This window comes from Leucoraja erinacea, chromosome 4 (genome assembly GCF_028641065.1).
Source record: "Leucoraja erinacea ecotype New England chromosome 4, Leri_hhj_1, whole genome shotgun sequence".
NCBI lineage: Eukaryota > Metazoa > Chordata > Chondrichthyes > Rajiformes > Rajidae > Leucoraja > Leucoraja erinaceus.
The window spans coordinates 50,707,846-50,735,236 of NC_073380.1; the positions used below are offsets into that span (position 1 = coordinate 50,707,846).

The window sequence follows — 27,391 nt, forward strand, 5'->3', positions numbered from 1 at the left end:
TTACATATAGAGTTCAGCTACAAATCAAGCACAATCTCGCTGAATGCAAAACAGTCTTGTTAGATTAAATGGCCCGCTCCTCTTGATATTATCCATTGATGTGGTGATTTCTACTAACAGCAATAACATGGCCAGATAATCTCTTTTAAGCTCGGTTCAACTGGGGATAAATGTTATCCTGGATAGGGGGTTGCCTCTTCTTTTCACTGGCAATATCATAGGATCTTTTACATCAATTCAGGAGAGTTGGTGCCACTGAAGGTCTAATCTGACAGATGATGTTTCTAGTGGCAAGAGACTGTTTTTGGTACAACACGGAAATGCCAGCCTATCTTTGATTGGACTTTGCTGGCTTTACCTTCCACTAAATGCGATTCCCGTATCATGTATCTGTATACGCTCTAAATGGCTTGATTGTAATCACGTATTGTCTTTCTGCTGACTGTTTAGCACGCAACAAAAGCTTTTCATCGTACCTCGGTACACGTGACAATAAACTAAACTGAAACTGAAACTAGATTTTTGTATTCAATTCTTTGAATTGGGATTTGATTCATAGAATATTTTTGACTCAAGAGGAGAGAGCGTAAAAAAGATAGAGAAACTATGCTAACATTAGAAACTGATGCCTCCTTGTGATCATGAACAATACAATACAATGATTCATAAAGATAATAGAGCACACGGTTCAAATCAAAGGTTGAAAAATGTAATCATGTAAATATGAATCACTCCTTCAAAGATACCAGAAATAATATTTAATAGGCCTGATTTAATTTTCAGTGGACCATTCCTCAGTCTTCTGGACCCTTGAATGAATGGCTCACCCTAAGCTGACTGAATAATTTCCATACATCCTCATAGTTACTAAAATGTGAGCTAAGATGGTGGGTGTGCGAGTAATTTAAATTATCAAAGTTACACTCAATTTTCACCTCGCTGGATGTCAATACATTCTCTTTCAGGCAGATGTTGATGATATACAGAAAAGGTAGTCTGGTTGAAGGGATAACTTCTGACCCTGGTACAATTGGGGAAGTTGTCGAAAAATGCGTTAGAAATGACACTGTTGTGCTTCCAGGGTATCAGGGCTCTGTGAATACATAAGCAGTGAGAGCAGTGACACGTACAGAGAGAGACATGTGCTTGACATGCTTGGTTTATGATTGTCCACTGATCCATGGCACTCATGTTACTATTGCAAAATGAAAGCTTGCTCTGTGTTTTATCTTCAGACAATGTTAGCAATTGTGACATGAAGTGAGTTATCAGGGTTTATGAGGTGCACTGAAGTTGTTGAAGCTTTTATTCCCCATTTAAATGCATGAAGGATGTTTCTACTGGAAACGTAAAGTAAAATGTATCCTATTATAACTACAGAAAGTGCTTTTAATCACCTGGAATGTAAATTGTTAGATTGCCAGTGGATTGAGTCCTGAGACAGAGGGCAGCTCAGTGGTGCAGCGGTAGATTTGCTGTCTTACAGTGCCAGAGACCCGGGTTCGGTCCTGACTGCGGGTGTTGCCTGTGTGGAGTTTGTAAATTCTCCCCATGACCACGTGGGTTTTCTCCGGGTGCTCCGGTTTCTTTCCACACTCCAAAGATGTAATGGTTCGTAGGTTAATAGGCTTCGGTGAAAAAAATTGTAAATTGTCCCCAGTGTGTAGGATATGCTAGTGTATGGGGGTCTCTGGTCATCGTGGACTCAGTGGGCCGAAGGGCCTGTTTCCATGCTGTTTCTCTAAATGAAACAAATTTCATGTAAGGGATGATTGTGACCCTTTGCGTAACTGCATTAACAATGCTAAAGTTAACTGATGATCATTAGAAACAAGGAACTGCAGATGTTGGTTTACATAAAAGGACACAAAGTGCTGGTGTAAATCAGTGGGTGAGGCAGCATCTCTGGAGAACATGGTTAGTGGCTTTTTGGGTTAGGACCCATCCATCCCGACCTGAAATGTCACCTATCCATGTTCGCCAGAGATGCTGCCTGACCTGCTGAATTACTCCAGCAATTTGTGTCCTTATATAAATCAACCCTTGTGCCCTTGTATAAATCAACTGTTTGCCACTAATAGATGACAATATTCATATTGTAGCATTGCTGAATCATTACTCCAGGGTTAAGAAATAATTTAGAATTGACTGAGAATGTCACTGCCAATTATTTATTCGTTTTAATCATTTCTCTCAGAATAACCTTTCGTGGCAACAACAAATTCAGATTAAATTATTGATGATCATTACATGTTTTTCTTTGATTAATTTTAAATTGCTGGTGGACCGAGAAAGGGGAAGGAAAATGACCTTCACCAAATTGTGCAGAGCTACCAAGAACAAAGTACTTCTATTTTTGTTTAAACAGTTAGGTTGAGAAGAGATTTGAGGGAGGCACACATGATCATTGATGGTTTTGCTAAAGGAAGTAGGAAGTGGGAAGTTGTTCCCAAAGATTTGGTTGTACCTACGAACAAAGACCAGAGGGCAGGTATGTAAAATTGTGATCAAAGCTTAAAAGGGGATGTGAGGAAAACCTGTTCATGCTAATGATTTGCAACTCACTGTCTGTAGGGTGTGGTAGAAAACAGAATCCATCCAGGCCTCTAAATAGATTTGTTTCATTTTTAGCTTAGAGATGCAGCGTGGAAACAGGCCATTTGGCCCACCGGGTCCTCAACCACCAGCGATCCCCACACACTAATGCTATCCTACACACACTAGGGACAATTGACATTTATACCAAGTCTGTGGTATAACCTACCAACCTGTAAATCTTTGGAGTGTGGGACGAAACTGAGAAAACCCACGCAGGTCACGGGGAGAGCATACAAACTCCGTACAGACAGCACACATGATTATGATCGAACCAAGGACCCGGGTCTCTGGTGCTGTAAGGCAGTTTCCCTACGGCTATGCCAAAGTCCAACAGATTTGAAAAGCACTGAAGAGAGAATCACTCTCTTTATTACTGTACCCTGGGAAAGAGCAAGGCAGTGGACGTATTGCCTGGAACTACAAAGGTTTCAGTCGACTAAAGCCCTTCTTCCTGTACGAGAACGGTTCCACAATCCTAAATGTGAGTTTTAAAATCTTGCAGGCAATCTGATTAGACTCCTTGTAATGTTACATTAGGGCAGCAATGGATTCATTAAAAAGAGGACAGACACAGAATGCTGGAGTATCTCAATGGGTCAGGCAACATCTCTGGAGAAAACAGATGACGTTTCAGGCTGGAATCCTTCTACAGACTTCAGGATTCCAACCCAAAATGTCACCTACGCTTTTGCTCCAGAGCTGATGCCTGACCCGCAGAATTCCTCCAGCATTTTGTCCCTATCTTCGGTATAAACCAGCATCTGCAGTTCCTTCCTACACGGCACAGTAGCACAGCGCGGTAGAGTTGCTTCTTTACAGTGGTTGACCTGGGCTCGATCCCGACTACGGGTACTGTCTTTACAAAGTTTTTACGTTCTCTCCGTGGCCTGCGTGGGTTTTCTCTGAGATCTTCGGTTTCCTCCTACATTCCAAAGACGTACAGGTTTATAGGTTCATTGGCTTTGTATAAGTAAATTGTCCCTAGTGTGGACAAGGAAATGGCAGACAAGTTGACTAGGAACTTCACTAAGGAAGACACAAACAATCTCCCAGATGTACTAGGGGACAGAAGACCCAGGGTGACAGAGGAACTGAAGGAAATTCACATTACTCAGGTAATGGTGTTGGGTAGACTCATGGGACTGAAGGCTGATAAATCCCCAGGGCCTGATGGTCTGCATCCCAGAGTACTCAAGGAGGTGGCTCTAGAAATCGTGGACACATTGGTGATTATTTTCCAATGTTCTATAGATTCAGGATCAGTTGCTGTGGATTGGAGGGAACCTAATGTTATCCCACATTTCAAGAAAGGAGGGAGAGAGAAAGCAGGGATTTTAGACCAGTTAGCCCGACATGAGTGGTGGGGAAAATGCTGGTCTCGATTATCAAAGATGTAATAGCGGCACATTTGGAAAGTAGTAACAGGATCGGTCCAAGTCAGCATGGATATTTAAAGGGGAAACCATGCTTCTGGAATTGTTTGAGGATGTAACAAGTAAAATGGACAAGGGAGAGCCAGTAGATGTAGTGCACCTGGACTTTCAGTAATAATAATAATAATAATACATTTTATTTATGAGTGCCTTTCAAGAGTCTCAAGGACATCTTACAAAAATTTAGCAGGTAAAGGAAAAACATGTAAGGGGAATGAAATAAATAGTAGAGACATGACTAGTACACAAAGTAAAGACAGAATTCAATTCAAAACACAATATGAGGCAATTAATGCACAGATGAAAAGGGAGGGGGACGTGGGGCTAAGGATAGGCAGAGGTGAAGAGATGGGTCTTGAGGCGGGACTGGAAGATGGTGAGGGACACGGAATTGCGGATCAGTTGGGGGAGGGCGTTCCAGAGCCTGGGAGCTGCCCTGTCCCCAAAACTGCGGAGGTTGGACGTGGATGGAGAGGAGACCGGCTGATGTGGATCTGAGGGACCGTGAGGGTTGGTAGGGGGAGAGGAGGTCAGTGAGATATGGGGGGGCCAGATGGTGGAGGGCTTTGTAGGCGAGGATCAGGATTTTGTAGGTGATCCGGTGGGAGATGGGAAGCAAGTGAAGTTGTTTGAGGACTGGAGTGATGTGATGCCAGGATTTGGTGTGGGTGATGAGTCGGGCGGCTGCGTTTTGGACCAGTTGGAGTCGGTTGATGTAGGTGGAGCTGATGCCAAGGAGAAGTGAGTTGCAATAGTCCAGTCGGGAGGAGATGAAGGCATGGATGAGTCTTTCAGCAGCGGGAGGTGTGAGAGAGGGTCTGAGTTTGGCGATGTTGCGGAGATGAAAGAAGGAGGTTTTAATGACATGGCGGATGTGAGGCTCAAGGGAGAGGGTGGAATCAAAGATCATGCCAAGGTTGCGGGCCTGGGGAGATGGGGAGACAGTGGTGCCGTCGATGGCGAGAGTGGGGTTATTGATTTTGCTGAGTGTGGCTTTGGAGCCTATGAGGAGGAATTCTGTCTTATCGCTGTTGAGTTTGAGGAAGTTATGTTGCATCCAGGTTTTTATAGCTGACAAACAGGAGTTGATATGGGAGGGGGGGGGGTTGTGGGGGGATTTGGTGCCGAGGTAGATCTGGGTGTCATCGGCGTAACAGTGGAAGTCCAGGTTGAAGTGGCGGAGTATCTGACCAAGGGGGAGGATGTAGATGATGAAGAGGAGGGGGCCGAGTACGGAGCCTTGGGGAACGCCTTGAGTGACTGTGGCTGTAGCAGAGGTGTGGTTGTGGAGAGAGATGAAGTGGGATCTGTTGGAAACGTAGGAACAGAGCCAGCTGAGTGCAGAGCATTCAATGCCGAGGTCTTTGAGTCTGGTGAGCAGGATGTTATGGTTCACTGTATCGAAGGTCGAGGAGGATGAGGATGTTGTGGGAACCAGTGTCAGCAGAGGTGAGGAGGTCATTGAGGACTTTGAGGAGAGCAGTTTCTGTGCTATAGAGGGGGCGAAAGCCAGATTGGAGGGGTTCAAGTGGGCTATACGCAAGGAGGTGGGAATGAAGTTGCGACGCAACGATATGCTCCAGGGTTTTTGAAAGAAAGGGGAGGTTTGAGATTGGGCGGTAGTTAATCAGAGAGGAGGGATCAAGACCAGGTTTCTTTAAGATTGGTGTGACAGCAGCAGTTTTGAAAGCGGAGGGGACAATTCCTTGGGACAATGAGGAGTTGAAGAGATTAGTAAGCCTTTGATGAGGTACCACACAGGAAATTAGTGTGTAAAATTAGAGCACATGGGGGTAGAGTATTGACATAGATAGAAAATTGGTTGGCAGACAGGAAACAAAGAGTAGGGATTAACGGGTCCCTTTCAGAATGACAGGCAGTGACTAGTGGGGTGCCGTAAGACTCTGTGCTGGGACCTCAGCTATTTACAATATACATTAATGATTTAGATGAAGGAATTAAAAGTAACATTAGCAAATTTACAGATGACACAAAGCTGGGTGGCAGTGTGAACTGTGAGATGCTATGAGGATGCAGAGCGACTTGGACAGGTTGGATGAGTGGGCAGATGCATGGCAGATGCAGTATAATGTGGATAAATGTGAGGTTATCCACTGGAGGCAAGAACGGAAAGGCAGATTATTATCTGAATGGTGTCAGGTTAGGAAAAGGGGAAAGACGAGACCTGGGTGTCCTAGTACATCAGTCACTGAAAGTAAGCATACAGGTTCATCAGGCACTGAAGAAAGTTGGCCGTTCAGTATAGGAGCAAATAGGTCTTTCTGCAGTTGTACAGGGCCCTGATGAGACCACACCTGGAGTATTGTGTGGAGTTTTGGTCTCCTAATTTGAGGAAGGACATTCTTGCTATTGAGGGAGTGCAGCGTAGGTTCACCAGGTTATTTCCTGGGATGGTGGGACTGACATATGATGAAAGAATGGGTCGACTGGGCTTGTATTCACTGGTTATTTAGAGAGGATGAGAGGGCATCTTATAGAAACATATAAAATTATTAAGGGATTGGACAATGATAAGAGACAATGGGATGTAATTCTCACCTTTCAGCATCCGAGGCGCACTCTCCCTTTTAATGAGATGACGATAACCAGATTTCACCGATATTTCATTTCATTATTTTTTAATGCCTGTACTTATGAATAACTAGACAAATGCCGATTATGTTAACAATGGATTTATCATTAATTACATTTGCAAGCATGGGTTCGGAAGTTTAACACTATCTGCTGGAGGAGCAGGTCATGCAGAACATCTGGAGAAGATGGATGGGTGACATTTCTGATCGATTGTCATGACCCGATGGGTCAGGCTGATTGTCTGACTTCCAAATGATTGAATGGCACTTTATTATCACATGTGACATGACACAGTGAGATATTTTGTTTTTCATTTACAAGTATGTAGAGCCGCCACATACAAAGAGCCGCTGACAAAGTTACAAACTATTCCATTTGTTTAAGAAAGAACTGCAGATCCAGGAAAAATCAAAGGTAGACAAAAATGCTGGAGAAACACAGCAGGTGAGGCAGCATTTATGGAGAGAAGGAATAGGCGACGTTTCGCGTTGAGACTACTTCTTCAGACTGATGTGGGGGAGGGTGGGAAAAAGAAAGGAAGAGGCGGAGACAGTAGGCTTGTGGGAGAGCTGGGAAGGGGAGAGGAAGGAGGGAGAAAGCAGGGACTATCTGAAATTGGAGAAGTCAATGTTCATACCACTGGGGCGTAAACTACCCAAGCGAAATATGAGGTGCTGCTCCTCCAATTTGTACTGGGCCTCACTCTGGCCCTTTCAGAAGGCCCAGGACAGAAAGGTAGGATACGGAATGGGAGGGGGAGAGTTGAAGTGCTGAGCCACCAGGAGATCAGGTTGGTTATTGCGAACTGAGCGGAGGTGTTGGGCGAAACATTCGCCAAGCCTGCGCTTGGTCTCACAGATGTAGAGATGTTGACACCAGGAACAGCGGATGCAATAGATGAGGTTGGAGGAGGTGCAGGTGAACCTCTGCCTCACCTGGAAAGACGGCTTGGGTCCTTGGATGGAGTCGAGGGGAGAGGTAAAATGACAAGTGTAGCGTTTCCTGTGGTTGCAAGGGTAAGTACCTGGGAAGGGGGTGGTTTGGGTGGGAAGGGACGAATTAACCAGGGAGTTACGGATGGAACGGTCTCTGCGGAAAGCGGGGAGGAGATGGGAAGATGTGGCCAGTGGTGGGATCCTGTTGGAGGTGCCGCAAAAATGTCGGAGGATTATTGTTGGTCCTTGTTGCGAGTAATAGACAATAGACAATAGGTGCAGGATTAGGCTATTCGGCCCTTCGAGCCAGCCATTCGATGTGATCATGGCTGATCATCCCCAATCAGTACCCCATTCCTGCCTTCTCCCCATATCCTCTGTCTCCGCTATCTTTAAGAGCCCTATCCAGCTCTCTCTTGAAAGTATCCAGTGAACTGGCATCCACCGCCCTCTGAGGCAGAGAATTCCGCAGACTCACAACTCTCTGTGAGAAAAAGTGTATCCTCATCTCCGTTCTAAATGGCTTACCCCTTATTCTTAAACTGTGGCCCCTGGTTCTGGACTCCCCCAACATCAGGAACATGTTCCTTGCAGTAGAGGAATGGGGACTGAGAGTGGAGCTGCAGGATGTAGAGGAGACCCTTGTGAGAGCATCATCTATAATAGAAGAGGGGAACCCCCGTTCCCCAAAGAATAAGGACATCTCCGATGCCTTGGTATTCCATTTAGTCCCTAAAGGTCCCCCTATCTTCCTGGCAGCTAGCTCATGCGGGGTCCCCTTAGGTTTACGGCTTTCTATATGTTGAATTTGATTTTGAGGCTCCAGCCTGTTTACTTTGCCGTTTCTCTTTTAATGCCTCTAAGCATTCAATCAAATATAAAATAAATTAAAAGGAATACAACACAAGTTTACTCAATTGATGGAAAAAGATCTTAAAGAAATGGAGAGAAGAGCGATCATGCTAATTCATGGCACCAAGCGGATGGGCCTGAAGATGGGTCCCAACCTGAAATGTCACCTGTTCACTCCACTCCACAGATGCTGCCTGACCCGTTGAGTTCCTTACCGTTGTTTTTGTGCTCCCCGAGGATGGTCAGAATTGTTTATCTATTCTAAAAGTCGCGTTGATGTTAATTGAAGAGAGAAACAATTGTATGGTTAAAACCACTTCAAGAGTAATTAACCACATGCTGAGAAATTATATCATCTCACTGGTCTAATGTCCTGGGTTTAATTGTAACAATTAAGTTTGTCTTAAGAAGGGTTTCGGCCCAAAACGTCACCTATTTCCTTTGCTCCATAGATGCTGCTGCACCCGCTGAGTTTCTCCAGCATTTTTGTGTACCTTTAATTGTAACAATGTTGTGTTGTGAATCTGTGGAATTCTCTGCCGCAGAAGGCAGTGGGGGCCAATTCACTGGATGTTTTAACTTTAAGAGTTAGCTTTAGCTCTTAAGGCTAAAGGAATCAAGGGATATGGGGAAAAAGCAGGAACGGGTACTAATTTTGGATGACCAGCCATGATTATATTGAATGGCGATGCTGGTTCGAAGGGCCAAATGGCCCAGTGCACCTATTTTCTATGTTTCTATGTAATAGAGAGCAAAATTTAAAGACATTTTCACAGGAGGATTAGCAGCTCCATTGACATAGACAGGATGTGTCGGAAGGAACTACAGATGCTGGTTTTTACCGAAGATAGACACAAAATGCCAGAGTAACTAAACGGGTCAGGCAGCATCTCTGGAGAAAACGAGTAGGTGATATTTCGGGTCGAGGCCCCTCTTTCAGATGAAGGATAGAGTTGGGGGTTGGGGGGAGGGCAGGGAACTAGAGGCGAGGAAAGGCCAGGAAAATCACTCATTAGCATATCTTCCCCAACCAACAATGGGCCATTATGGACTCCACCCTTCCTGATGTAATCTGTTGCTGCTGCTTTTCTCATCTCCACCCACCCCCCCCCCCCCCCCCCCCACACACCCCCCCCCCAACCTGCCACCTCTGCTTTCAGTCTGAAGATGGGCTCCAACCCAAAACATCACCTATTCTTTTTCTCTAGAGAAGCTGCCTGACCTGCTGAGTTACTCAATCATTTTGTGTCTATCTTCCACTGAAATGATCAGCTTAGCATATAAATAAGACGTCACTCTTGTCAGTCTGTCAAGGAGAGTTATGCTGCACCAGAGTGAATGAGGTAGTGTCTTGGTCAGGAGACCCTCATCGATACATGACTAGTGGAACAGTTCACATTTCAGAGGTTACCACACTTCCTGCTCCATTATACCAGACCACCCAATCATTCTATCTTTGATATTTTTAAAATAATTCCAGCCCCTTTATATTCTGCTTGATCAACTTATTCTCCTCTGGTACCTATTTTTTGATTTTTCACTTGTGGCTTTTTCACTGGATCTGTACTTGGTTAAGGACCGCCATGCCTGGAAATGCATCCCTGTTGGTGCTTATTGGACCATACGGTGGCAGTGGGCTGTTGGAATCATAATGTCATGCCTATATCGTGCAAAGGGCAGGAACTGTCTCACCTGGAAGGCTGCTGTGGATCCTGGATGGATGTGAGGTAGGAGATTTAGTTTATTTTAGTTTAGAGATACAGCACGAAAACAGGCCCATCAGCCCACCGAGTCCACACCGACCAGCGATCCCCGCACATCAATACTATCCTACACACACTAGGGATAATTTTACAATTTAAGGCAGTAACTCTACCGCTGCGCCACCGGGCCATCTCCTGCAGTTGCAGGGGAATGCACCTAGGGATGAGGTAGTTTGGGTGGGAAGCGATGGGATAAGTGAACCAAGGAGGTCCGGATTGAGCGGGCTCTATGGAAAGCAGAAGGGGTTGGCTATTGAAAGATGTGACTGGTGGTGGGATAGAGTCATAGATTTCACAGATTTACGAGGATGTTGCCAGGCCTAGAGGGGGTGAACTATAGAGAGAGGTTTAGTAGGTTGTGTCTCTGTTCCTTGGATCACAGGAGGATGAGGGGTGATCTTATAGAGGCGTACAAAATCATGAAAGGAATAGTTTGGGTAGATGCACAGAGTCTCTTGCCCAGAGTAGGCGAATCGAGGACCAGAGGACATAGGTTCAGGGTGAAGGAGGAAAGGAATCTGAGGGGTAACTTTTTTACACAAATGGTGGCGAGTGTTTGGAACAAGGTGCCAGATGAGGTAGTTGAGTCTGAGACTATCCCAACATTTAAGAAACAGTTAGACAGGTACATGGATAGGACAGGTTTGGAGGGATATGGACCAAGCACAGGCAGATGGGACTAGTGTAGCTGGGACATGTCGGCCCATCAAGACTACTCCGCCATTCACTCATGGCTGATCTATTTCTCCCTCCTAAACCAATTCTCCTTCGTTCTCCCCATATCCTCTAACTCCTGATCTAAGCACAGCACAATGAAATGCAAAAAATGTTCCTCTCCTCACCAGTGGTTCAAATGTTTTCCAACACTTTCTGTTTTTATTTAAGGTGTTCTTTTGATACTTTTAAAATTTGTATTTGAAGGCTTGTAAAATGGTTTATCCTTTTGAGCAGATTCCATTTTCGCTGTGATCCACTCCTGTAGTAATAATACTGCTGCTTTGCATAGCTTACCAATCCAGAAAACTGATTAGTGGGGTCAGGATGAAAGGATTTTACTGTTCAACATGGTGCATTAATTAAATTACTACCATGCCAATGCCCAAATAAATATCAAATAGATTGCAGATGCAATGACACAGTTCAGATGAAGTGTAATCCTGAAATCGGAGGCGACTTGTTTTTTTATCACTGAAAAACAACTCTGAAAATAAGCTGGGTATGATTTAACTTTGTTATTGAGAAGCTGTACATTGATCATTTCATCTGGCAGAGAACAAATAATGGCAGCAAAATTTAATAAGGTTTAAATCTTGGAAGTTTTAAGCTAAATTTGCTTGACCCGGAAAAATAAATGGGCATTGTACCGAAGACAGACACAAAAGCTGGAGTAACTCAGCAGGCCAGACAGCATCTCTGGAGAGAAGGCATAGGTGGTGTTTCAAGTCGAGACCCTTCTTCAGACAGTCAGGACAAAAGGGGTACTGGGAAATATGAAAAGATACATATAAAAAATTAATGAAAGATATGTAAAAAGACAGATGAAAGCTAGCAACAATTAGTCTTTTTGCATATTTTTCATTAATTTGTTCTATACCTTTTCATATCTCTTGGTTCTCACTTCCCTGACTCTCAGTCTGAAGAAGGGTCTCGACCCGAAACGGCACCTATTCCTTTTCTCCAGCAATGCTGTCTGACCCACTCAGTTACAATAGACAATAAGTGCAGGATTAGGCCATTCGGCCCTTCGAGCCAGCACCGCTATTCAATCCACAATCAGTACCCCGTTCCTGCCTTCTCACCATATCCCTTGACTCCGCTATCTTTAACAGACCTATCTAGCTCTTTCTTGAAAGTATCCAGAAAACTGGCCTCCACCGCCCTCTGAGGCAGATAATTCCACAGACTCATAACTCTCTGTGTGAAAAAGTGTTTCTTAAGCTGTGGCCCCTGGTTGTAGACTCCCCCAACATCAGGAACATATTTCCTGCCTCTAGCGTGTCCAAACCGTTAATAATCTTATATGTTTCAATAAGATCCCGTCATCCTTCTAAATTCCAGAGTATACAAGCCCAGCTGCTCAATTCTCTCAGCATATGACAGCCCCGCCATCCTGTGAATTAACCTAGTGAACCTATGCTGCACTGCGTCAATAGCAAGAATGTCCTTCCTCACATTTGGAGACTAACACTGCACACGATACTCCAGGTGTGGTTTCAATAGGGCCCTGTACAATTGAAGAAGGACCTCTTCGCTCCTATACTCAACTCCTCTTGTTATGAAGGCCAATATGTAATTCGCTTGCTTCACTGCCTGCTGTGCCTGCATGCTTACTTAAAGTGAATGGTGAACAAGGACCCCAAGATTCCGTTGTACTTCCCCTTTTCCCAACTTGACACCATTTAGATAATAATCTGCCTTCCTGTTTTTGCCACCAAAGTGGATAACCTCACATTTATCCACATTAAACTGCATCTGCCATGCATCTGCCCACTCACCCAACCTGTCCAAGTTACCCTGCATTCTAATAGCATCCTCCTCCCAGTTCACACTGCCACCCAGCTTTGTGTCATCTGCAAATTTGCTAATGTTACTTGTAATCCCTTCATCCAAATCATTAATATATATTTTAAATAGCTGCTGTCCCAGCATCGAGTCTTGCGGTACCCCACTAGTCACTGCCTGCCATTCTGAAAGGACCCGTCAATCCCTACTCTTTGTTTCCTGTCTGCCAACCAATTTTCTATCCATGTCAGCACCCAACCCGCAATACCATGTGCTCTTATTTTGCCCACTAATCTCCTATGTGGGACCTTATCAAATGCTTTCTGAAAGTCCAGTTACATTGATTCCCCTGGCTCTCCCTTTTCCATTTTCCTAGTTACATCCTCAAAAAATTCCAGAAGTTTAGTCGAGCATGATTTCCACTTCGTAAATCCACGCTGACTCGGAACGATTCTGCTACTGCTATCCAAATGTGCCACTATTTCATCTTTTATAATTGACTCCAGCATCTTCTCCACCACCAATGTCAGGCTAACTAGTCTATAATTCCCTGTGTTCTCTACTCCCTGTTTCCTTCTATCCAGAGATGCTACCTGACCCATTGAATTACTCCAGCACTTTGTGTCTTTTTCTGTACAAGTGTATGGTGCTTTCTCGAGTGAGTGAAGGAATTTATTTTTTAGATTTTTCAGACGTCTGGAAAAATGTTTATTTTCAGGCACAAACACAGCAGAAGGCAAATTTCTTCTTGATTGGAAAAATGAGCAGAGGGCACACAGAACAGGAAAATACGAGGAAGGAGAGAAGTGTGTGTGGAGAAATAAGGAACTGAAGATGCTGGAATCTTGAACACAACGCAAAGTGCTGGAGGAACTCAGTTGGTCAGGCAGCATCTACAGTGGGAATGAACAGATAATGTTTCAGATAGGTATGCTTAGACGAGGTCTCAACCTGAAACGTCACCTACAGTATTCCTTTTCTCCAGAGGTGCTGCCTGACCTGCTGAATTAGTCTGGCCTTTTGTGTCTGCTTCTACAGACTTGTGTGCGTGTGCATGTGTGTTTGGGCGAGGGTAGATTGGTTTGTGGGAGGGGAGAGAGGGTTCACAGTAAAGGGCAATATCCAAAGTGTGCTCAGGGACCAATGCTTTTCATGTAATCTTAGTAAGGAGCACTGTGTACACTGTGGCACTGATTGTAGATACAGCACTTTGTACTGGAACCAGTGTGAATTTTATCCTCCCAGCAGAGAGCTGGTGTGGGGCAATAAGTGGCACTTCATGGGGTTCAATACTCAGTGCCCTGGTCGAGGTCAGGATGCCCTCATTCTGTAGCAGTTCACTGTGTCATCTGCACTTGAGTCATAACAACAAATGGAAAGATAACAATATGGGCATATAATATATAACAACAAAATGATAATATGGGTTAAATGTCCATATGGAGTCTGTACGTTCTCCCTGTGACCACGTGAGTTTTTCCTGGGTGCCCTGGTTTCCTCTCACACTCTGAAGACGTCCAGGATTTTAGGTTAATTGGCTTTGGTAAAAATTGTAAATTGGCCCTAGGGTAGGGCTAGTGTATGGGGATCACTGGTCGGTGCAGACTCGGTAGAGCTGTATCTCTAAACTAAACTAAACCAAACTAATTAATCAAAACTAATTGGACATCACATGACTCATGAATCCAGTGTGTGATCAATGGTTAGTTTAATTAGTTTGGAGATATGGCATGAAAACAGATCCTTCTGCCCACCAAGTGCACATCGACCTTCAATCACCTGTTCACACTAGTTCTATGTAATTCCATTTACCCAACCATTCCCGACACGTTAGGGGGCAGCAATAGGGAGGCTACAAACCTGCATGTCTTTGTATAAATTTGAAGATAATAATAAAACTTACTGATGAAGCATAGTGCATGATTGCATTTCATAGGTGAGACATTCAAACTCCCAAAAGGGTTAATTAATGCTGGTACTTGGAATAGACACTAATCAGTATCTGTGTTAAGTTGTTACCTTGCATCATCATATTCACAGAAAACATTCACAATAAAGATTACATTTTCACCTACAACGAAAAGCATTCCATTTACGGTTGGCTACGGCAATGCTTGTGAATAATTTTGTAAACTCACCTATTATGCGATTTTACAGCCAAGCTGTGTATCAGCATGTACAGTCTTGAAATGGGAATATCTGACGGGGGTTTTTTTTTTCCTTTAGGAGAACGGAAAACAGAGCTTCAGTCATACAGTACTCACTTTTAGGTAATTCCTAGTTTTGTCATATTATGTTTGATGCAATAATAATCTAAATGGGAAGTCATTTTTCATTCATGAAAGAACATCCATTATACAGAGATAACCTAAATTATCAACATTTAAGAATAATGCCAAATTTACTTTAAAAAAACCTTGAAACTTGGGCGGCATGGTGGCATAGCGATAGAGCTATTGCCTTCCAGTGCCAGAGACCTAGGTTCGATCCTGACTGAGGGTGCTTGTCTGTACGGAGTTTGTACGTTCTCCCCGTGACCTGTGACACTCCAAAGGCATACAGGTTTGAGAGGTTAATTGATTTGGTGTAAATGTAAGATTGTCCCTAGTGTGTGTAGGATAGTGTTAATGTGCGGGGATCGCTGGTCAGTGCAGACTTGGTGGGTCGGACGCCCTGTTTTCGCGCTGTATATATAAACTAAACAAAGCATATAACACTCCAGCTACTCCTAGGGTTCTTGAGCAAATGAATTAATAAAACATGGATTAAAATTTTCCTCGTTAACATTCAGAAAATGATGATTTAGAAGAAATACATACAGATTAAATATTAAAGAAAAACAGTTGACATTTATCAACAGCACATTGTCGTTGTTGATAATATAACAGCTGTAGAAATATGAGTTGTCAGCTAATATGATATTAAAAAGTGATTTGTCATATATAGACAATGTCTGCTTTGTTCATTTACTTTCTCTTTAGGAAAGCACTACCAACACTAGAAATATTTGCAGTTAATCATCAGTCTGCATTTCCTGTAAAGTTTTCAATATGAGTTGTATTTGGCATTTTATATTACACAATTAATAACAACATAGATGGTCACGACAATTGAACCCACTTAAATTGCATCACTTCAAGGTACATGTATCCCAGAACACAACTTACAGAATTTGGCTAATGTACATTGCATCAGGCTATATTCACTTAGTCAATGTGTTATCACCTCCCTGCCCCATCCCCCCCCCCCACCCCAACCACCATTGCTTGTGTCCACCTATCACTTGCCAGGCTTTGTCCCATCTCTACCTCATGAACAGACCACAGTCTGTATGAATTGGCAGCAACACTTCTTTCTTAATAACGATATGTTGGGAGAACCTCTAGGCTGCATGCTCAGCCTCCTGCTCTACTAATTCTATACTCATGACTGTGTAGCTGGACACAGTATGAACTCCATCTTCAAGTTCACTGATGACATCACCATGGTTGGACGAATTGCCATGATCATATTGAATGGCGGTGCCTGCTTGAACGGCCGAATGTCCTACTCCTGCACCTATTTTCTATGCTTCTATGTTTCTATGAGTCAGTATGAGTATAGCATCGTGAACAGTGAGATCGACCGACTGACCAAATGGTGCCAGCACAACAACCTGTCTCTCAACGTCAGTAAGACGAAGGAACTATTTGTGGACTTTGGAAGAGGAAGCACGGGGACCCCCAAACATTGACGTGACGATGGTGGAGAGAGTCAAAAGCTTCATATTCCGGGGAGTGCATTTCTCTGAAGATCTTTCCTGAAAAACCTCTTCAGACTGGTACTCTAATAAGGTTGAGGGCAGGAAATCTGCCATCTTTATCTCATCCAGACTGACTCGAGACATAATGTTGCAATCTACTTTCAAACTGTTTACCAAGCAATTCAGTTTAAGGGAATTAGTAATAAGCAATAAATAATAGTGTTGTCAACCACACTTCATCCTGGAAAATGAATTAAAAAAAGGTATCCGAGAGGACTCCTCAAAAGATGGAAAGAGAAGCATAGAAATGTCTTACGGAGTTTGTACGTTCTCCCCATGACCTGCGTGGATTTTCTCCGAGATCTTCGTTTTTCTTCCCACACTCCAAAGGCGTACATGCTTGTAGGTTAGTTGGCTTAGAATAAATGTAATATTGTCCCGAGTGTGTGTAGGGCAGTGTTAATGTGTGGCGATCGCTGGTCAGCGTGGACTCGATGGGCCGAAGGGCCTGTTTCCGCTCTGTATCCCTAAACTAAAACTAAACTAAATCACCAAACAACAATGAAGTGGCAGTATAAAAATAGATAGATGTAGCAATAGCTTGGAGGTTCTGAATGCTTAAAGCTTTTTATAGAATGTCAAATGAATAATTATTATCTTAACAATAAAAATATTTAAATAGTCTTTGCATCTTATTTCTCTCATTTCCATCTCATAGGTTTCGAGTTTTTTCCTCTCAATAAAATAAAGAATTATGAACCATAATTGATAAACAAGATTCTAAGGAAATGCCAAGATACAGAAATATTACTTTCATTATTTAATGTGTATTTGTTCTCACCCTTGCCTGCAGCAGTGTCACATTAAGAAAGATAAATTTATCTTCTTTGAGTTTACAAAGAGTAATGCGGCGTACTTAATATTTGGAGATATTTGCATAGCCGTGAAAGAAATGTAGAATGTTAGAGATTACCAGGAATCGATTTCTTCACTCATTTTGGCAGCAGGTTTAAGACTGAACAGTACAAGGGAAGAGTGTGATAAATTATCGTTACAATCCAATAAACTGTGAACAGAAGACAAAGTCCCGAGTCTTCATTGAGCTGTTAATCACGCTGTTGGAAACAGAATGCTGACACTTCATGGATACTCTTTCAGTTTCAAGAAGACCTTCAGAAGGTTTGATTTTAATGGTAGATTTTATGTCACTTTCTAGATGAGAATTAGCCAGCTCGTGATGAAAGGAAGCTGGTGATGTTGATCATATTTTACAAAACTCTACTGAGCTCTATTTTAATGGAGATTGCACTTACTTCTCCCTCTCTACTGCAGCTCTTTCCAACTCATGAGTTTTTTCTTTCTCTTGCATAGAAAATAAATAATGACCAAAAATAATTATCTCAATTTCAGTACCTTGCAAAAATGCTATTTATAAGATCAACTTTCTTTCCAGATGTTATGTAGGCCAATGATGAAAGGGGAAAGATTTTCAATACATTTTATTTCAAATGTTACCACATTAATGTGACAGCTAAGAAGTAGCAACAAAGCCTCTATTACCTTAGGAAATTGAGAAAATTCGGCATGAATCCAAAGACTCACACAAACCTCTACAGATGCACCATAGAACGATTACTGTCGGGTTATGTTGCAGCTTAGTTTGGGAACAGCTCTGCCCAAGGCTGCAAGAAATTGCAGAGAGTTGAGGATTGCAACAGTCCATCACACAGACCAGACTCCCCACCACTGACTCCATCTACACTTCACGCTGCCTTGGAAAAGCAGTCATCATAATCAAAGACTTTTCCCAGCCAACTCATTACTTCTTCCTTTTGCTCTCATCGGGCAGAAGATACAGAAACTTGAATGCACCCACTACCATATGCAGGAACACCTCTTCCCCCCCCCCCCCCCCCCCCCCCCCCCCCCCCCCCCCCTCAGGCTTCTGAATGGTCTTTCCATAAGTTATGTTACTGTCTGATTCATCTTTTTTTCCTTTGGTTTAGGGGGTTTGGTTTTTTCCTTTTTTCTTTTTCTTTTTTTCTTTTTATCTTTGTGTTTTTTTTTTAACATTTATAAGTTTCCTCTTAAAGATTTAACTATATTTACATGGAAACCGGGAGGTCTATATTCATTGTGTATTTTGACACTGGTCTCATATTAGGTTATGCCTGTTATTAATGTAATCCTGATCCCTATGTATCAATACCATTGTTATGTTTATCATTATTCTTTTTGCCCTGTTTTTTATGTTTTATTTTTGTTTTGTTTTTGGAAAAAAAACCAATAAAAATATATATTTTTAAAAAGGAACATTGAAATTTTGTTTATGGGACCGATGCTTTCCAATGCTGAGAATTATAGTATATTCTGCACTCTGGATCTTGCTCCACATTGCTCCACCTATTATACTTGACTTTGACCTGAATGTACTTATGTGTGGAATTCTCTCATCTGATTGTATAACATGAAAAACAAAGCTTTTCACCATGCATTGATACACACGACAATAATAAACCTGAAGCTAATTTTAAGATACCGACGTCTGTTATTGGGGTTAATGTTACACAGTGAGTCTCATGTCGTACTCTCTGCTAAAAACTGTTACGGCTCACGTCACCAACTACCTTACAACTGTTATTCAAACATTTTGAGTTGTCATTGAAGGTTAAATAGCGCAGCACAAGTAAAACGTTGTTGGCGGCTCATGTGGAGTAAATAAGCATGAAACCGAAAGAGGAAGGAAGGAAATCTAGACCACAGTTGGATAGAAATTGTGAGAGGGGAATACATGTAATTAATCTGTCTGATCACAGTGCACAATCTATAATTTCTTCGCTGTTTTATTTTAAATAAAACATCGCAAATAAGTGAGCATAATATAAATTTTACTTCGGTGTCACGAGAGTGACTACGTGAAGAGCCCGCTCAGCATGCATGTGCGGCATTTCATTCAGCAGTGCAACAGCGGCCGCATCGGGAGTCAGGCGCTCCCGCTACAGGGTGAAAGAACGGACCGTCAGGTAAGTACCCTGAGGTCTGGTTTTCTTTCACAGGAGAGTCTTCTGCTTTGTTTCACAGGCAGAGAACACAGGCTCTTGAATAAACCTGTCCCCCGCTCAACTCCAATGGAGGAGCGTTCCATCTGGGGGGGGGGCAGCAACAGGCGGTAGGACCGCTTACCGGGCGCTCCGCTACCCCGACACCGTGCCGAGCCCAGTCCCGCTAGCGCCTGAGCAGCGGGCTGGATGTAAAGCTACCGAAGAAGCGTCCGGCCAGTGGCTTCTGAATTGTCAGACGGGGACGTCTCTCCACCCGCACGGGGGAGAGACAGCCGCCTGAGCCGCGTGGAGCGGCTCCTGGAGCAGGTGGTCCAGCGAGACGCGCTGCGTTAGGAGCAGTCTCGCAGGGGGAGTTCAGGCACTCCCTCCACAGTGCCTTGTGCACTGGCCATCGCTTCCTCCTTACCCGAGGGTAGCTTTGGTGACCAGGACTGGGCTGGTCAGGAAGAGGGGACGCTGGCTGAAGAAGTCGGGAGTATGCAAGGGGTGCAGGACCAGGAAGAGCTGCTGGGTGTGGTGGACTGCTACGTGGCAGCCCCACGTGCAGGAAGGCCATTAGAGCCTAAACTAGCGGCCAGCATCAACCACCTCTCCAACAGGCCCCTACAGGAGCAGGTGGTTAATGGAGCCTTAAAAATGTACACAGCTCCAGAAAATTGTGAGTCCCTCAAAGTGCCGGTTGTCACCAGCCAAATCTGGGGGCACATCGGGCCAAATATTCAGAACCAGGAGCTGATACTGCAGTGGATCCTCAGGCTCCTGACGTCAGCCATCACATCATTGCTCGTTCTGTAGACAATACGGAGATGACCACAAACCAACAAAACACTCTTGCACTGTTGTACAAACATGCAGTTCGAGATAAATAACCTCCGTAAATAAATTATAAGACCTGCCCTAAATCCAAAATTCGCGGGGTTGTGCAAAACCCCAGCCACTGAGCCAGACACACTGCTCTTTGGCAAAAACCTCACTAAAAAGTAAAGAATATGGAAGAAGCCTCTAAAACTTTTGGTCTCATGAGGGCAGGCCCCGGGACGAGCAAACCCAAAACAACAATACCCAAGCGGCAGCACCCCATCGCATCCACCAGTCGACGTCTACCATATGGAACTGGTGAAAGCTCGGCGTCCACATTTTATCACCCAAAGTCTTTTTTAGACCAAAGCCCAGAGCGGACCCCATGGAAAATGCGTCGCCCCCCAACATCACCGCCACGTCAGACAACGCGCAAGACTCGCTGGTCTGGGAAGGGACAGAAGAAACACCCATAACCATGGAGGTAGGTGGGTCTGGTTCCTACCAGCATATAGAAAATAGGGGCGCAATACTAACAGGGGGGAAGTTACACCTGTTTAAGGGAGCGTGGGAGTCTATCACGAGTGACACGAGTGACTCAATAGCATTAGTGAATACAAAATACAATTTATACTAGAAAAATTGCCACCAGTTCAACGTCCACCCCAGAGGGTCTTTTCCCTCTCAGTTAAAGAGAAACAAGAGGGACAAGCTGAACTGGTGAGACTAATCACTAAGGGTATCATGGGAAAAAACAAAACATGAACCCTTGGAATTTGTGTCAAATATATTCACTAAAACTAAAAAAGATGGTGGGTGTCGCATCATCATTGACTTAACTTCACTAAATATGTTTTGTTAAGTATGTACATTTCAAAATGGAAACATTTGTTACTGCCAAACAACTGATTTCCAAAGGATACTTCATGGCATGCATTGACCTCAAAGATGCTTACTATTCAGTACCCATTCACAAGGATCATCGCAGATACCTGAAATTTACCTGGATGGGGCATAATGGCAGTTTAAAGCATTACCCAATGGGTTAACATCAGCCCCAAGATTATTCACCAAGATACTAAAACCAGCCCTGGCAATATTAATAAGACAAAAACATATGGTCATGGCATATCTTGATGATATCTTAATAGTAGGCAAGACCATGGAATTGGCATGTCTGCTGTGTCAGCTACCAACCAGTTGTTCGAAACCTTGGGATTTGTCTTACATCCAGATAAATCTAAGCTGAAGCCATCCACAACCATGGACTACTTGGGCTTCACAATTAACTCAGCCCACATGTCTGTGACTTTGCCAAAAGACAAAACAACTGAATTGGCACAATCATGCAACAATTTAATGGTCAACGAGCGACCAACTATTCGACAAGTATTAAGAGTAATTGGGGAAATGGTAGCAGCATTTCCGGCTACACAATTTGGACCTTTGCACCATCAAAACTTACAAAGAGCAAAGGTACAGGCACTAAAACGACATGCAGGTCATGACCGGATCATGAAATTACCCACTGAAGCAATATCAGAACTACAGTGGTGGGCAGAAAATGTTTGGCATAGTTTCAGCCCTATCATCATCATTAACCCTACTTTAGCTATCCAAACAGATGCCAGTACTCAAGGCTGGGGAGCGACTAACTCCATATCCAGCACAGGTGGTAGATGGACTTACCTAGAGTCATCATTACTACTTACACTGGGCATTAACTATCTAGAGATGTTGGGTGCCTTTTATGGTTTTAAAAGCATATGCATCGAATATGCATCACTTGCATGTGCGGTTACAAATAGACAAAGGTGGCCTACATTAACCATATGGGCGGCATAAAATCGATATCATGCAACAAATTGGTCAACACAATTTGGCAATGGTGTGTCGAAAGACATATTTGGCTATCAGCAACTTACCAACCAGGTAAGCTAAATACAGTGGCAGACACCAGGTCACGCAAATTTAATGACAACACCAAATGCTCCGCTATTCACCGGGAAACGCATTTCATTTTGCACTGTACAACTGTTGCTTGCAAGATGACAATAAAGGTTGATTGATTGATTGATTGATTGAAATGGATGTTAAACCCCAAAGTGTTTGCAAAGATTAATAAACAATAAAAAAATTTAAAAAAAATTAAAAAATGGCACGCCAGATATCGACTTATTTGCATTAAGGCTAAATCACCAGGTACCTATGTATGTCGCTTGGGAACCAGACCCTGAGGCAGCAGCGGTAGATGTGTTTGCGCTGGATTGGGGAAATTTCTTCTTCTATGCATTTCTTCCCTTCTGCCTCATCAGCCGTGTACTACGCACAATACAAATGGACTCTGCTTCAGGTATTTTGGTAGTACCCGACTGGCCTACACAGCCATGGTTCCCATTACTCCACGACATCCCTCCACCATGTCGACCATCCACAAGAAAACAGTACTTGTCCAGCATCAAAAAATGGGAGAAGTACTGCTTGGATACAGGGACCACCTACTCAACCACTACAGTTACCAACGTACTGGAATTCCTGGTGAACCTTCACCACGATGAAGGACTCAGCTACAGAGCCATCAACACAGCTAGAAGTGCCCTGTCTGTCTTTTTAAAACAAGCTCCAGGACAACATGCCATGGGGTCCCACCCGCTGGTGGTCAAACTAATGAAGGGTATTTGCAACTCTAACCCCCTAGACCAAGGTACACCAATATATGGGATGTCAGTGTGGTCCTGACATACCTCAGGGGATGGCCACCAGCCAGATCCCTCAACCTGGAACAATCTATGCTCAAAACACTCATGTTGATGGCACTTGTATCTGCACAGAGGGTCCAGTCACTACACTTATTGTGACTGGCCAGCATGCTCACAGCTCCAGACCAGATCTCTGTCGTTATCCAGGGAATGATCAAACAGAGCAGACCAGGAATACCTAATCCAGTCGCGGAATTCTGGACTTACCTGCCAGAACCATGGTTATGTGCCATGACCCACCTACTGTCCTACATAGACACAACCAAAAATATTCGAGGGAGTGAAAAAGCCTTATGGGTCAGTCATAAAAAACCTTATGGTCGGGTGACGAGCCAAACCATTTCGAGATGGCTCAAGCAGGTGCTAAAATCTGCTGGGATAAACACTAACATGTACAAATCTCCCTCCACCAGAGCAGCATCCACGTCGACGGCCAAAAGAATGGACGTGCCTTTAGATCACATCCTGGCTACAGCAGGATGGTCGGGGGAAAGAATGTTCAGAACTTTTGGTAATAGGCAGACTGACCAAAACAAGTGGGGAAGTTTATTCATTCTAGAACAAATTAATCATAAAGGACATCATTAAGCTGGAAAGGGTAGGGAAAATATTCAGAAGGATGTTACTGGGACTAGTGGGCTTGAGTGATAAGGAGAGACTGGATTGGAACACAGGAAGCCAAGGGGCAACTTTATCGATAGACCCAAATTGCTGGAATAACTCAGCGGGTCAGGCAGCATGTCTGGAGAAAAGGAATATGTGACGTTTCGGGTCGAGACACTTCTTCTGACTGAGAGCAAGGGAGAGCGAAACGAGAGGAGAGGCAAACTGTCTTTATAGAGGTACATTCAATACGAGGGCATGGATAAGGTGTATGATCACAGTCTTTTTTCAGGGGAGGGGAGTCTAAAAATAGAGGACAACGATTAAAGATGAGAAGGGAAAAATGTTAGGGAACTTCAGAAGCAACATTTCACAAAGCGGTGTGAAAAAATATTTAATTAGGTATATGGGCAGGAAAGGAAATCGGCCAAATGCGGGAAAATTGGATTAGCTCAGATAGTTACCTAGGTTGGCATAGATGAGTTAATTGTATAACTCTATAACCATGTGAGCAAGTGTCCACTGAACTCTTCCAAGCACAATTGATGATAAATACGATGTGTCTGAAATAAGCAAGAAGAGTGATTGTTTTCTACAGTCAAAACATAAATTGAACATATTGCACCTTATTTAAACGGAAGCTGATTTAAAAGGGGCATTTGAATCCCTAAAATAGCTCTTGGGGCCTGATGAATATTAGCTGAATCTAATGTGAGTTGGCTCTCTTAAGGATAGAGAAACTCAAAATCTTAATGAGGCCTGAAGAAGCGTCTCAACCCGAAACATCACCCATTGAGTCTGAAGAAGGGTCTCGACCCGAAATGTCACCCATTCCTTCTCTCCTGAGATGCTGCCTGTGAGTTACTCCAGCGTTTTGTGTCTATCTTTGGTTTAAACCCACATCTGCAGTTCTTTCCTACACATCTTTATGAGGATTATGTCAGGACTGGAAGGGTCGAGCTGTAGGGAAAGGTTGAGCAGGCTGCAATTTTATTTCCTTGCGGTTCAGTCAGGGAGAGACCTACAATGATTTTGAGAAGCCATGAATAGAAATTTTTTTGTATAGAAAACTTTTTGTGGAGCTGATAATAGTTGCACAATAGTTGGCCAGGGTAGGCAGAGACAATTTACAAATTTTTCCACCAAATCCAATTAACCTCCAAACCTGCACGTCTTTGGAGCGTGGTAGGAAACCGAAGCACTCGGAGAAAACCCACATGGTCACTGGGAGAACGTACAAACTCCCTACGGACAGCACCTGTATTCAGGATTGAAACTGGGTCTCTGGTGCTGTAAGGCAGCAGCTCTACCACAGTGCCATCGTGTTGCCACTTGTTGTTATCAACACAGAGAAAATAAAAAGAACTAATTTAATCAAAACCCAGAATACTTATGTAGATTCAGAAAGACCTTCAAACTCGGTATTGGCTGATTTATCTACCAGTATCAGAGAATGAAAGAAAATTTGGAGTTTGGTCTTTGGTTGCACTTCACGTCCCACCCGTCATCACCTCTGCCAAATAGGTTCTGTTGTAGACCTTGCAAATAGAGCTGTTTACCATTAAGAATGTCCTCTAGAGACCTCCTTCACTCCAATTTGGAGCAAGTATGTCTAAATTCCCAGTGCCTCAGAGGCTACCTGGTAGTAGGCCATTTTAACGACTGTTATAACTACATTTGGCTTTCCTTGCTGGAACTCCAAGGCCTATTTCTTTTCCTTTTGGCAGACTCTTCCATGCTGTTGAGCTGAAATGACTCTGACTCTGTGTGTGAATGTCATGGTTTAATTAAAACTCAGCTTTACAGGGCACGATCCTCACTTAAAATAAATGGACTGGAAACGGCACAGCTAATAAATATGGGAAACTGAGCAATAATGAGTATGAAAGGGCCTATTTTTTACTCCTGGGTTCCGTGTAGAGGGCTGTGATTGACCTATAGTTGACTTTAGCAATTTCGGATGAAGGTTAAAAAAAAAATCTGACATGGTTTCTGACACTTTTACGAGAATGTTAGTTTAGTTTAGCCTAGTTGAGTTTCGAGATACAGAGCCGAAACAGGCCCTTCGGCCCACTGAGTCTCCACTGACCGGCAAACCCCGCACATTTACACTATCCTACACACACTAGGGACAATTTACATTCATACCAAGCCAATTAACGGCATGTCCCCCCCATGTTTTGTAATCCGAATTTTGAAATTCGGTGACAAAAAATCTATTTAAATCTCCGCTTTCCACGAGAGAGCGGGGGTGTCACTGTGAAGTGTGTGTTAAATATCTCTATTAACATCATATTAACACAATGTGTCACCAATTGTGTTTTGACCTTCAAGTATTACTGAAGGTATTCAAGGAGAATTTCTTAAAGCTGTCTGATGCGGGTACAGTTACCATTTGAACTAATTGGATGTAATGGTGGATGGGAAAGATTTAAACGGGTATCGGATTTAAGCGGGTCAGGTCATTAAGGGCTCCGGTCGAACGGGTTTCCTGGCTGGCTTGCAGGTAAGTCCCTCATTCATGGTCCCTCACGTTATTTAGTTTTTTTTTTTTTGAAATTCTCTTCTCTCTCTCTCTCTCTATCTCTCTCTCTCTCTCTCTCTCTCCCTCTCTCTCTCTCTCTCTCTCTCTCTCTCTCTCTCTCTCTCTCTCTCTCTCTCTCTCTCTCTCTCTCTCTCTCTCTCTCTCTCTCTCTCTCTCTCTCTCTCTCTCTCTCTCTCTCTCTCCTAAGGTCTCTCTCAGGCTGAATCGGCCCGTTCGCGGGGCCTTTCATTGCCTGGCGCGGCTTAAAACCAAACTGCTGCATTGAGGCGATCGAGGCTCCCGATGTTGAAGCCTCCGCTGGCCAATTTTAAGCCACCCCGGCCGATGAAAGGCCCCGCGATTCAGGATGGATGAAGCTGCTGTTGCTGGAGTTCGGAGTCGGTCACCAACCAGGTCAGCTCCCGATGTTACCGTCCTCAGGGCCCATGGCCGAAGCCATGCGCGTGTGTGTGTGTGTGCGCGTGTGTGTGCGCATGGCCACCAATAAATTGTGTCCCCCCCCCCATGTTTTGATAGTGATAGCGACAGACAGCACCCGTAGTCAGGATCGAACCTGGGTCTCTGCCGGTGCAAAGCAACAACTCTACTGCTGCGCCACTGTTGCCAGTGCTCGAGGGCCTGAGCTATAGGGAAAGGTTGAGCACGCTAGAATTTTATTCTTTTGAATGCTGGAGGCTGAGAGGTGATTTTCTGGAAGTACATAAAATCATAAGGGGAATAGATAGGGTGAATGCACAGTCTTTTACCCAGGGCAGGGGAATCAAGAACCAGAGGACATTTAGTTTTAAGGTGAGAAGGGTTTAATAATTAAGGCTTAATGGGAACCTGAGGGGCAACTTCTTCACACAGAGGGTGGTGGTTATGTGGGACGGGCTGCCAAGGGAGGTAGTTGATGCAAGTACTATAACAGCATTTAAAAGACATCTGGACAGGTACATGGATAGGAAAGGTTTAGAGGGATACAGGTCAAACCTGAGCAAATGGGACAAGGTTAAATGGGGCACATTGGTCGGCATGGATGAGTTGGCTGAGGGGCCTATTTCTGCGATGCACAATTCTATGACTCTCTGACCACCGGCCATAGAGTGAAGAATGGAATGAGTGCTTTTACGATGTGGTGCTGTATTTAGCTCAGCTGTCTCTGGGACATGGATGTCAATATGATCTTGGGTGCTGTCTATGAATTGTTTGTGTGCTCTCTCGT

At 43.8% G+C, this 27,391-nt stretch overlaps 1 protein-coding gene across 2 annotated transcripts in view; it reads right to left on the reverse strand.

Moving 5' to 3' along the window:
* The window catches only part of dlgap1a (discs, large (Drosophila) homolog-associated protein 1a), a 648,178-nt gene that overhangs the window by 182,539 nt on the left and 438,248 nt on the right, over window positions 1-27,391 (reverse strand). For both annotated transcript variants that reach the window (XM_055634211.1, XM_055634209.1), the window contains exon 5: window positions 14,817-14,898. The gene's annotated coding sequence lies outside the window, so the exon portion shown is untranslated. The remainder of the gene's footprint in view (window positions 1-14,816; window positions 14,899-27,391) is intronic.